Raw genomic sequence first — 9,921 nt, 5'->3', positions numbered from 1 at the left:
TGGAATTTAAACAAGAAAAGAGACAACATGTAGTTTTGTGTTTCTAACCCCGTTATTTTATTATTTCTCTTGAAAACTATTGAGTTTCCTTTACCCGTATTGTGATGACTGGAATACGATCCTGATATCTGTGTTGCAGGATATTATACTTACAGAAACTAATGTTTTTATGTAATTAACACTTCACTTTGACAAATTAAATTCTTTTTCTAAATTCTTAGATTACACCAAATATATTTTTTTAGTCTGAAGATTATATTTTTCCTTTTTACTTTGTAAACATTATATTCAAATATAATCTTATTTTGAAATGAGGTTAGAATAGGTTAGTTAATAAGACGATGCAACACTTGGATTTTTCCGCATCCTGTAAAAACACTGTAAGACAAATAGCCCTTTATATAAATGTTAGACACACAATGAAACCCGAAGAATTGCACGTGTCCAGCCCATTGTTAAGGCACGAGACTGTTGATGAGTGAAATTATCCACTTGGCCACTGGTGGGAATTTGAAATTAGGGACACAAAATTTAGTTTATTGTATAAAAGTTTATTAAATCTTCCTTATTTAACACTGCATTGTTAACAGAAAGCCGATATGTCCATCGTGCCAATCTTCATTACATCACAACGTTATAAACTTGTAGACCATTCGTCATATTTGAGTTTTGAAAGCTTAAAATTTGTAGTGAAAGCACCGGAGATAGAAATCAATTGGAATTCTATTATCAAGCCCTTTACATATGAAGTAAGTACGGTTTCGAGATGTTTTTACATATAAATTATTGAAACTAAACACATTTCTGTGATTATTAAGGTTTGGATTCTAATTGTTTGTGTCATAATTATATGCGGATTTTCCTTAAATCAAATATTGAAATATGATTATTATCGAGATGGAGTTTCTGAAGAAACGTTAATAAATCGGACGTTTTGGTATCTATTTTCTACATTAGTTAACCAAGTTAAGTATATTAAAATTTATTTACAATTGTAGATCTTAGAGTAAGAACAGGTAAACTTAGTTTATATGCTGAATTTCTGCGAGGAACACAGAGCTGATATACAGGACTTACCTTTCACAATTTCTCATGCACCGTATATCAAGCTGTAATATAATTAACAGTAAAAATTTTCAGTGCTTATTTTATTCAGAATGAACAATTATCTTATCGCATTTAAAATATGTTACCATTTCTTCAACCTAAAAAGGCGGCTAATTTAACCTTCAAAACACATTACATAAATTAGAGTTATGAGTATATTTGCTGTTTCTCATTTATTATTGAAACTTACACAAGTATCCTGCTAACTGATGCTTTTTGTGCCTGTTCCTGCATACACATAGGTTTTACATACAACATATGACACTGATTTGGTTTATGTATTCGCGTTAGTAACAATGTTTACTTTTTGGTGCTGCATCTGTTGTCAAAAACGACGTACTTACAACGATATATACCGACCATCTGGAAATGCTACTTCTTCTGTAATGGACTTCATTTTTCGGTTGTTTTGCTAACTGAAGAATAAAGTCCATTCTCATAATTCTCACTTCTGTTGCCACGTATCAAGCACTATGTTAATGTGAATACACGAGTCTCATTTGATCCAGTACGTCAACACCAAATTTTATTTAGTTGTAGAAAAAACATTGTGAGTTTTCCTTTTTTGAAAATTTAATATAGTTAAACGAATGCAATGTACTAAGAACTTTTACATACTTCTGAGGTTTCCATTGACAGATGGACAAATTGCAATTGCCAGAACTTTTAGGAAGTTTGTTAAATACATTTTATTTTTCACTTCTACTGATGGTGGGAAATTACACTTACATTTGTTAACAATGCCTACAAGGGTGTTTTTCTATTTCGCGAAAAATGCATCAAAACAAAAAACCAATGTAAATATGACCGAAAACAAAACCGAAACACAAAACATCGACTAACATATTGTGAGATTCAGCCGTGTTTATTAACCTACCGCCTGACCTAACTCGTGAACAATAATAAGTTTATCTAGAAAGTATCAAATTTCACACCTGGGAGTTAATTACTCAGCCAGTTCTCAGTCGCGAAAAGACGCTTTCACATAACCTTCTGACCTATTATTGCTAAACTGTCAAATGAAAATAGCGACAATCGGAGGTTTTCGACACAGTCGCTGCCGTTCCTCTAAAAGAAGCATCCACCAGACCCGTTCAATACCTCCTATTTGGATTATTCCGTAACAACGAACTTAAGTGCCTATTTGGATTATACCGTAACAACGAACTTAAGTGCCTATTTGGATATTTCCGTAACCCAGAACTTGGAAGTGACATCGTCAACAGCGGTTTGAAGACCTCGATCCATAAGATAACCTGTCAGGTATTTATCGCCACGCGAATCGTATGTAAACTCTCTCTCTCCGCGACCACACTTTATTCCATTTAAATTTTTAATAAACCCTTTGTTGATTGTTAAGGGTAGTTCGAGTCTCTTCCCTATGTTAACTCTGACCTGTCGAATCCGACTGTTCGCGTACGGGACCGCTCGCGCGACGGACGACGAAATCGCCGTCTCGGCTTCCGTGTTCCTCTAAACGCGGTGGTGTCAATCCTGACTGGGCACTAAGGAGGTGCCGACCGGAAGGTCACAATATTATAGTCAATCAGACTGTAAACAGTTTGAAATCCCTTTCAGAAGAGACTGAGAAATTTCCTAAACCTAATAGAGAACTAAACCAGACACCTTTCTTGCAGTCACAATGACCCATGACGAGACTTTATATACATAAACACTTTCTTTAACGCATATCTTGTCCATAAATAGCTGGGAAAAGTAATAAAAACATTAGGACCCTCTTGATCATCGTTATCAATTAAATATCGAAATGAGTGACAATGACTCCTTTCAGTCCTTCTAGTGTTAATCACATGCATGTGACCTGTCATAAATACAGGGCTTATTTGTAACTTTAGATGACTTTCCTACAAACTTGAGAATAAAAAAGTTAACCTCTTCTTGCTCCAAGAAGAAGTTAACTCTTTTGCCTAATGGTTTATGTTAAAAATTTAAATATAATTAATTTATTTCGACTTCGAATAAAATTAATTCAGTTCTAATTGAATTTACTTACAACAGGAGGAGAATTGAATAATGGAAATCGATTACCTTCTAGAATATTGATTGGAACATGGCTACTTTCACTTGTGGTACTGATTCCCAGCTACAGTGGCACATTGATGTCATTCCTAACAGCTCCAACTACTGATACTATACCAAGAAATATAGAAGAACTCGTTCAAATGGTTACAGATGGAACATATTCATGTGGTGTAGTAGGAGGAAGTGGCGTAACTGGATATGTTATGGTATATGTCTAACGTTGCACACATAAAATTTAAAAAATAGTTTAGTATAATACCATTATATAATTTATGTCCTTAACAGAATTCGCAATTTGGTGAAACAAAAATTCTCTCAGACTACATTAAAGAAAAAGGAAATATTATGAGCTACGAAGAAGGATTTGAAAGAACAACAAGGTCTAAATTTTCCTTTATTAGTTCTGAATATACGCTAAGAATAATGTTGAAACATTATAACGAAGAAAAATTTAAAATTTCTGAAGATTCATTCACAACGTTCGTTTCGGCGTATGGATTAAGGAAAAATTTCCAATATAAAAAGGATTTGAATAAAATGTCAGAGTAAAACTATCTTATTCAACATTAATATTAATCAATAGAGTAAATGATTTACCAAAGATTTTAATCAAATGTTTATTTATTTATTTTTTAGAATCTCACGTATGTTTGATGCTGGCTTAATAAATCGCGCGACTTCTTCTCAGAGAAAGAAAGAAGAGAACACCAGAATTCGTGCTCTAACTACAAATGAATTGTTTGGTCCATTTTTACTTCTTATATCCGGTTACATCCTATCAATTGCGGTGTTCGTTTTGGAACATATCTTTAATAAAATATTGCATAAATAATGAGAAAATTTCAAGTAAGCTTAGATAATTTTATGGCTTACCATTCAACACTAGTTTTTAGCTATAGGTTCTGATCTGATCAAAGGACTGGTCAGACAATGTTATCTCGATTTTCATGACATCTTGTCTGTAGTCTGCAACTCATTGATCATAGAAAAACAAGAAACCGCTTAGGCGAAATTAGCAAACGTCTTTTATTGCCGAAGCCTTCTAAACTTCACTGGGTAAAGTTCTCGATATTACGAGTGATCTGTAGATTTAGCAATAGTGTTTATTAAATCTAACATATCTATAAAAAGAAAATCATCCCTTAGTAAAAACGTTCCTAACTCAATAGATAAATAAAACTATGCTTGATGACGGTTTTTTAAAGACAAACTACGCCAAACTAGTACTAAAAGTGAAAAGTAAATATGAAAATCTATGTAATGGTACATATAATGTTTGAAAAGTCTGGTTTAATGTAAGAAATCAAACTCTTTCTACTCTAACTTTCCGAGAATACTTAAAATAAAAGTAAAATAAATTGATTTAAAAATTATAAGCACTTTAAAGTTTTACCCATTATTTAAATTTCTCATTAAATTTGACATACTTCAATAAAATTTTGTACACGAAGATCTACTTTCTGGTTATAATACAATTTTGAATTTTCGCGCTGTTATAGCGGTCCTGAACTGGAGGTTAATGAAACAGCAAGTATGAGACATAGAAAACTTCATAATTAATGGTCAGTAACAATAATAGAACATACTGGTATTTCCGTACAAGTTTCGTGAGAATACTGTAATCCTGCAGTTGTATAGGGGCATTACCGGTATTCAATAATTATCTAACTCAAATATAGCCGGTGATTCCAACGCCAATGGAAGTAAAGGGTTAATAATTCCTCTGTAAGGGCACTTAAGTCAAATTAAATAAAACTTAATTATATAGAATACAATATTACAGTCTTGGAGATTTCGTCGTTGCTGACGATATTGCCCCATTAGAGAAAGCGAGACAGTGCTACAGCACACCATGGCCGCATTGGGTCGGGAGGCACACAAAATTGGCCTCAGGATAAACGCCGTGAAGTCTTAAATTATGCATGTATGCAACACTGCCCAAAAGCGGGGAGTAATTGTCGAAGCGCAACGATTGAAGAGGTGGAGAGATTTACGTAGTTGTATAGTCTTATTTCCCAAAATGGTAACGCAGAAATGGATGTGAAGTGATGCATCGGAAAAGCGGCGACAGTCTTCTAGCGGATGAACAACATCTCGTATTCACCATCCATTTCATTGAGAATCAAACTCCGCCTGTGTGAATCCCATCGTAATTTCGATAGCTATTTATGCTAGTTTCTTAGTAGTCCTGGAAGACAGACAGACAGACAGAGAGAAAGGGCCTGACCAGTAGGTATAGCCCTGGGTAGACTAGAAAAGGAAGAAGGATTAAAGTTAGTTGAGAGAAGGGTAAGACTGAAGGTGAAGCATAATAAGATAGGAAAGAGGAAAGTAGCCAGCCTAAGCCCATGAATCTCATGGGCGTCCTGCAACGCATTTAATTCAAACAAAACAGTAGGATACAAGGATACAAAACATAGATTACAAACATTGACATTGGGTTACATATATAAATTGCAGAAAACATAGTAACAGTATGGAACTTGATACCGTACTAACTATAATTTAAAACTACAGAAAATTGTGGTACTAAACATGTCTAATACAGTTGTGATGATGCTAATATGACAAGAATATAATAAAATACATGGATGGTTAAACATAGCAGGGGTACAAATGAAAACAGATAAATAATATTACATGGTAATACACAGGAGACAAAACACACAAAATGGTAGAGTAAAATAAGTGACAATAAAGGATAACATAGGTGTTACAGTAACAATCTAGGTGGTAATGCAATAATAAAATATATACAAAAACAAAACCGCACAGTAGCCCTCCAGGTGGGCGAGGAGACCACACGAATGGTCGAGGACAGTCAAAGAGGGCGACATACAGTGCAGTGATGGAAGTCCGGTCACACAACACACACACACAAAAAAAACAGTCAAAAGTGCCAGCCAATGGGCCGAGGGAAAATTAGTCCAGAATTCTGATTTCCTTGGCAAAGTTCTTTAGCGCAAAAAACACTTTGCTGTTGCTGGTGAAGGTATCCAAAGTGCAGGGCCAGTGATACCCACAGTAGAGCACAGCATCGATGAGACGTCTACGCTGGCTGGAGTAGCGTGGGCAGTGGTAGATGATATGCTGGGTGTCTTCCTCTTCGTTGAGGTCGCACTCACAATGTCCATCAGTCTTCCCCAAGAACCTCTGGAGGTAGGTCCTCAGGTTACCATGCCCGGTGAAGAGTTGGGTGAGTTGAAACGAAGTATTGTGGTGGGGGTGAGCAGTCCTGTTTTTGATGCACGGGTAAAAGCTGTGGGTCAGCCTCCCGGTGTCGGCCGAGTCCCATCTCACTTGCCACGCCTCAGTGAAGATTTCAGTAAGCTTATTCTTTATATAGGTTGGGCTAATCTTGCTATAGGTGGTGGGCCCAGAGGAATTCGAGGCGGAACGGGCAAGAAGGTCTGCCCTCTCATTCCCAATGTTGCCGGAATGTCCCTTGATCCAGTGAATTGAGACACTAATATTACTGTTAAGGAGAGTACCAAGGTGAGTTAGGCTGTCTTTAACTATGGGGAGGCTGTTATTGAGCTTGGTAAGCTGCTGGATAGCTACCTTGCTGTCACTGTGGATGCGGTATTCATGCTTTGGGAAGAGATGACAGTGCTTTGTTATCCAATCGAGGGCATAACAGATGGCCAGCGACTCCGCCTGGTTGATGGTGCAATATGCTGCCAAACGCCTTCTCAGCTGATGCAAACAATGATTGGCTTTATAAGCGACAAAAGCACAGCCAACATCCATGTCGGCTTTAGAGCCATCTGTGTAGATGTTTATAATTAACCTATCATTTGTGGTGGTGTCAATGTCCTGAGGGATGGAGAGACTAGGGTGAATAGGTGTAGCATCATTGTCCTTGTCAAGTCCGTTGTCCCTGATGAGAACACCAATGGAGTTGATGTCATTTTTGTATTCATCATTGGAGACCAGATCCAGTAGTTTGTCAAGGGAGATTTTGTCCTCGGCCAGCTTAGTCAGGTTATACCGGATGTAGGCTTGCCTAATTTTTAGGTCCACTGGAAGGAGGTTACTGAGAACCAGAAGAGCTTCGGTAGGAGCTGTCTTATACGCCTTTGCTATAGAAATGGCCGATAGCCTTTGAATGGAGAGCAGCTTCCTTTTTATGTGGACCCTTGTCACTGACGAGCCCCAAATTTCTGCCCCATAAGTTATAATCGGTTCGATGGCTGCTAGGTACAGAGTTCTACTTGCAGATGGGCCGTAGCCCCACTTGTTCCGACAGATAGATTTGAGGGCTTGGGAAATTTTTGTGGCTTTCTGGTAGATATGGTGGACATGGTCTGTCCAGTTTAGCCTATGGTCCACGACGATCCCCAGATATTTAACCGAAGTGGCGTTTTTGATTCTTACATTGTTTATCTTTATGCTGGGCCCTTTCTTTAGTGGGTTGCCCTTAGAGAAGACCACAACATTACACTTGTTGTAGTTGATCTTGAGTTTGGTGTTCTCGCTCCAAGTGTGGATGTCCTTAAGGGCCCCGTTAATCCCTTTTTGGAGTATTTCGTAGTTGAAGTGGCTCATCAGGAGGACGGTATCGTCAGCATACCCCTGGATGAGCCCGTTGTACTCCGTAGGAAATGTGGATTGAAGTGTCAGGAGGCTATTGAACAGGATATTCCATAAGAATGGGCCTGACCTCGAGCCCTGCGGGCAGCCCCTATGAATTTCTTTACGAAGGCAGATGTTGTTGCCTGTGTCCACCAGGATAAACCTGTTCTGTAAATAGCTCTCTGTAAGATGGTATAGATTTTTGGGGCACTTATCTTTCCGTAGGTTTGACAAGATGGCTGACCACCAAGCATGATCAAAGGCGCCCTTAAAATCGATAGTAACCATCAGACTGTGGTTTTTATTGTCCCTTGCCGTAGTAATGTGGCTGTGAATGTTGTCAATAGCCCCGATGGTATTCCTGCCCCGCCTGAAGCCAAATTGCCTGTTGTTGATGATTTTATTACTCTCATAATGAAAGATAATCCTGTTTATCAGGAGAGAGTCTAAGACTTTACCTATGATTGGCAGGAGGGAGATAGGGCGAAAGTCTGAGGCCGTAGTTGGAGTCTTATTCTTGTTTTTCGGAATNTGAAGCCAAATTGCCTGTTGTTGATGATTTTATTACTCTCATAATGGAAGATAATCCTGTTTATGAGGAGAGAGTCTAAGACTTTACCTATGATTGGCAGGAGGGAGATAGGGCGAAAGTCTGAGGCCGTAGTTGGAGTCTTATTCTTGTTTTTCGGAATGAGTTTTATGGAGGCTTGCTTCCAGTCCGACGGAAAGAAACCGATAGCTAGGCACTTATTCATGATGATACTGAAGGTGGTAGGGATGGCCTCAAAAGCCAACTTGGCCATATTGGTGGAAATGTGATCAGGGCCAGGGGCTTTATGCAACTTTAACTTGTTAAACTCTTTTGCAATTTCCTTGAATGTAAAGTTAGAGTCGTTAAGGCCATTATAATCATCAAGAAGACTGTTGCGGATGTCTGAGTGGTACTGACTGTCCGAGGTAGTATTATCATCCGGAAAGAGCTCTTCAATCAAATACTGATAGGTTTCGGATATTGTCTTGGTGTAGTCATTGTTGTTAGTTTTAATTGATGGTGGGATTTCAAGATACCTTTTCTTTTTGGCAACGACATAGTACGGTGTGGACCATGGATTCCTGTTGCCTACTTTAGTGCAGAGGTCTCTCCAAGCCTGGCTCCTAGCTTTGTTGATGTTGGCTTTGTAGTTCGCGAGGAGAGTCCTATAGGCAGTTTTCAATTCTTGTTTACGATGGGTGTCAGCTTCTCTCCGCATCTGCCTCTTAGCCATTCGAAGCGCAGTCCTTTGCTTTGCAAGGTCTGAATTCCACCAAGGGGTGTGCCGTCTCACAGTTTTTGGTGTCGTAGCTTGAATGTAGCATGAGTGAATCACTCTGTTCAGATTGTTAATAGTATGATCAATTTCTTCTGGAGTGTTCAAATTACAGATGTTAGTAGGCGTCCAGTGGGCTTGAATTAGATTGTGATAAAGATCCCAGTTGGTGTGTTGAGTTATACAGTATCTTGGTTGCGGAGTGTCCTGTTTGATCACCATCTCGATGTAACTGTGATCGCTTACAGAATGGGTGTCTATGGTGTTGCACTGAATTCGGCTGATGTCCAGTTTGCTAGACCCGAGGCAGATGTCTATCCAGCTTTCCCCATTAGATGAGGAATAGGTGGGAAGAGGACTGGTGTTCAGCGAGGTGAGGTGGTACTGATTCATAAACTCCTCCACCATGTAACCCCTCGGATCCTCCACTGGGCTGTGACTTATGTATGTGACTTAGCATTGAAGTCTCCAGAAATGAGGATTGGGTAGTCCTGTAACTGCTGGATAGAGCTAGCAAGAAGGCTGAGAGAGGCGTTAAGATCTCCAGTCGGAGGACAATAGAATGAAATGAGTATGTAAGAGGAGTTCTGCAATTTAAGGCTGGCCGTGGTAAAGCTGTTATTACTATGGTTCGGTAGGAGCTGAACATCAATGTGGTCATTTAGGATGACAAATCCGGTTTTGGGTGGTTGAGTGGGATCCTGATGAGAGACAGTTCGATGATTGCCGAACATTGCAATCTTGTTGGAGTATGTATACGGCTCTTGGATGAAGAGGATATCTATTTGCTTGGTGATTGCAAGTTGGAGAGCGTCAGAAGTAGCCGCTTTGCACCTTTGTAAATTAATTTGGAGAATCTTCAGACTGTTATTAGTGAGATTATACCCCA

Source organism: Centruroides sculpturatus, unplaced genomic scaffold, assembly GCF_000671375.1.
Source record: "Centruroides sculpturatus isolate CEXI.00-Female unplaced genomic scaffold, Cexi_2.0 scaffold874, whole genome shotgun sequence".
Taxonomy (NCBI): domain Eukaryota; kingdom Metazoa; phylum Arthropoda; class Arachnida; order Scorpiones; family Buthidae; genus Centruroides; species Centruroides sculpturatus.
This window is presented reverse-complemented; position numbering follows the sequence as displayed.